Raw genomic sequence first — 3,640 nt, 5'->3', positions numbered from 1 at the left:
ACCTTTCCCCATCAATGATGACATTGTTCTCCCACCCGATGGCTTAATTCACAGGAAATACAACCCACTCCTCATCATCGCTGCCCACCACATATGGGTTGGAGGCCGAGGGCCTGGGAGCACTGAGCTCCAGGCACTGAGATGTTACATTTCCTTGCACCAAACCTCCCGGGCTGCAGGGCCTCCTGAGATTTGTTTCCTGCGTCTTTCTGCAATCTTTTTGATGGTCTTAGCTGAGAATTAGGAGGCAGTGGCACAGGCTCTAGGAGCCTAGCAGGTCTTAAACCTGTCATCAGCAGAGCTCCTCTGATGCAATAGCAATGGGGTGAAGCTGCTGATCAGAAACCCCCTAGAACTCAGGCCATGGTGTGGGATCCAAAGCCCAGGCAGACCATGTTCATTTAGGGGAAGGCACAAGGGAATAATGGCTGTTGACATGTTTGTTTTTGAATCCTCTCTATGGCCTAAAGACTTTGCTGTTTTGCTGCCTCCATTTTCCTGATGAGGGGCTGTGGCTCAGAGCACACAGCAATTGGATGGAGTATCTATTGAACACCTACTGGTGTTACATGGTATACTAGGGGTTTAAATTCTTTCCCTCCTCTATTTCTCATTGCAGCCTTGCGATGTAGAAACTGAAGCCAAGGCAGAGTTGGCTAATTCTTTTCTGGTGCAATACAGCCTCGTTAGGCAAACTTCTCCAGAAGCTTGGCAGCCAAAGCAGAGAAGATGAGTGATTGAGTGGAGCAGGATGAAGCATCCATGGGATGGTGAGAGGAGAGTTTGGGCAGGGAAGGAGGTGAGGCTGGTGGGAAAGCAAGGATGGGTCTTATTCAAGGTGAATCCCTCATGCCGGGAGCATGATCGGCACTCAGAACATGTCTTCTGAACAGATGTGTGAATGCAAACAGGGGACCGATGGGCAGGTGAACCAAGTTCCTGGAGGGTCCAGGGAGGCCTCAGAGCAGTAGGTATACAAGTGAGCTGCTAGGAGTTGGGAATACTAGTGGGGGAATACAAGGTGGGGGGGATACTAGTGACCTTTAAGATTCTTAGAAGAGGAGCCATCTGGAGGCATGAAGTGATGGCAAGGGCCACTGTGGGACCATTACTGGGCAGCTGCAGAAGCATGTGGCAATGGCCACTGGCACTGAGGAGCAAGAGGCCAATGAGAAACAGCCTGGAGTAGCTCCTTCCATGCACCCCCTGGGCTTTTCACACTGTTCTGTGTGGGGATGGGATGGATGCACATCCCTAACAACTTTGAAGACTCAAGTGTCAGGCTTCTCCAAAGCTCTACTTCCAAGGGGGAGAAAAGACTATAAACAAAGACTGTAAACGTCTCTTTATCAAGGTCCACTTTGCCCTTGTGACGTGAATGTCACCTGTAGTGTGTAACCAGGAAACTCAGATGTGGGCTGTGGTGCCTCCCAGTGTGTCTATGGAGTTGGTCGGTGGAAGGCAAAGACAGTGCTGATCTATGAATACATTTTCTTTTTCATTCAGGCACTGCCTTTACTCAGTCAGCCCTGGCTTCCTGCAGCAGAGGTCTGGGCTGTAATAGAGCTGGTCTTATTTTTTATTAAGTTCATGAACTTTGAAGGAAGGAACTTGGAAAAAGAGGTCTCATTACCTCGGGAATGAAGACTCATGCTTCTTTTAAAGCCAGACATCGGTGTGGGCTTGCTTGTTATAGACACGAATAATCTGGGTGGAAAATTGCAATGGAGTGGCAAGGAGAAAACAGGATGGCTTCTTGGGGTGAAGCAGGTGGGGTGGGGGAGGAAAGGTCAGTGAAAGGTCAACCTAAAATGGAGAGATCCTGAGGAAAGGCATGCAGACTTCAACTGTGGCTAGACATTTGTGTAGATTGACTTTGTGAAGACAGAATCTGCCATAGACCCTTCCAGAATCTGGGATAATGGGAAGAACATGGTCTCTGGATTCAGATGAATTTGGCTTTAAATTTCAATTTGGCTACTTACTATAAGCTTCATGACCTACAATTTCCCAAACCTCTTGAGTTTCAGTTTCCAAATCTGTACAATGTAAAAGAATATCTACCTGGCAGGAACGTTGAGGGGACTGGATGAGACAGTGCAGGAAAAGTGTCAGGCACTGTTGTTTTTTTTTTTTTTAACATCTTTATTGGAGTATAATTGCTTTACAATGGTGTGTTAGTTTCTGCTTCACAACAAAGTGAATCAGTTATACATATACATATGTTCCCATATCTCTTCCCTCTTGCATCTCCCTCCCTCCCACCCTCCCTATCCCACCCCTCTAGGTGGTCACAAAGCACCGAGCTGATCTCCCTGTGCTATGCGGCTGCTTCCCACTAGCTATCCACCCTACGTTTGGTAGTGTATATATGTCCATGCCACTCTCTCACTTCATCACAGCTTACCTTCCCCCTCCCCATATCCTCAAGGCCAAGGCACTGGGTTTATAAAGAGAAATGTGGTACAAGGCTTCCGAATTCACATTACTATTATTGTTAGTATTTTTTGCTGCAAAAAGCTTTATTGTTTCCATTTGGTCCAAGTCTTGGGAGAAGGCTCCAGGACAGTTAAAAAGCTGTTCAGTGGCTGCAGAGAGAGGCTTCAGGCAGAAGCACTGACACCTGAGGGGGCTTCTCAAAGGCCGCTGGGCTCCAGAGGCTCCTAGTGGTGCCTTGAGGGTGAGCCTTTTGAGGAAATACTTGCCCAGCCCCACCTGGGGACCAGCCAGCCTGCAGAGGTTGGTCAGGTGGTCACCCATCTTCTTGATGAGTTTCACCTGCTCCTCCAGGAAGCGGCTCTCCAGGAAGTCTGAGAGCTGGGGCGTCTGTGTGGGCAGAACCCAGGGCATGCAGAGCGAAAAGCGCCTGGTCCAGGTTCTTCTCCATGAACAGGGTGGCTTCCACAGTGTCCTGGGCTTTACCCCACTCCTCTTGAGATGGCTTCTGCAGGTCCTGGAAGAGGGCATGGCCGCAGCGCCGGTTTTGCATCTTCAAGAGATGTTCGGTGCCCTTGTGCTTCTCCTCAGCCAATTCATGGAAAAAGTCACCCACGCCCTCCAGAGCCACATCATCGTGGTGGAAATCGAAGCCCAGAGAGAGAGGTAGGTGTAGGAGGCCTGCAGATGCAGGTTCACCAGGCGGTGGATGGCGGTCTCCACCTGGGAAGAATAATTCTGAAAAATCCGGGAGCTCATGGTTGATCAGCAGTAAGGAGCTAAGCTCAAAAAATGGTGTTGGCTGGTCCCAGAGGCCCAGGATAGCTGACTGGTTGGTTTTCAAAGTTGTGGCTGGAAAAATGGTTGGCGGGTGGTCGGAAGCTAGAGGAAGGGGTGTCCCTGGGTCAGTTCTGCCCAAACACTGTTGAAGCAAGAGACAGATCCACAGCACCACCGAGTACACTGCTCATGGTCACCTTCTTTAATGAAATATATCTTCGAGTTATCCAGCGCAGTGGTTCACACGATTTAATTGTTAACTGACCAGGAGGCTGACTGCTGCTCTGGAGTTTTCCTCCTCTGCAAAGTGTCATCAGAGGAGTGCTGGACATCAGGGCCCAGGCTAGCCTAGTGTTCGTCAAACTTCTCTGTTGATGGGAATTTCCTGGGAGTACTTGTTAGACATTACAAGTTTCTGACTTCA

General features: G+C 49.2%; 1 pseudogene; it reads right to left on the bottom strand.

Annotated features, from left to right (window-relative positions):
• Nucleotides 1-1,108: 1,108 nt before the first annotated feature.
• Nucleotides 1,109-3,195, bottom strand: LOC102992003 (ferritin light chain-like; annotated as a pseudogene).
• Nucleotides 3,196-3,640: the final 445 nt, after the last annotated feature.

The sequence above is a fragment of the Physeter macrocephalus genome, chromosome 4 (genome assembly GCF_002837175.3).
Source record: "Physeter macrocephalus isolate SW-GA chromosome 4, ASM283717v5, whole genome shotgun sequence".
Taxonomy (NCBI): domain Eukaryota; kingdom Metazoa; phylum Chordata; class Mammalia; order Artiodactyla; family Physeteridae; genus Physeter; species Physeter macrocephalus.
The sequence above is the reverse complement of the archived record's forward strand: the minus strand, read 5'-3'. Positions and strand labels throughout refer to the sequence as shown.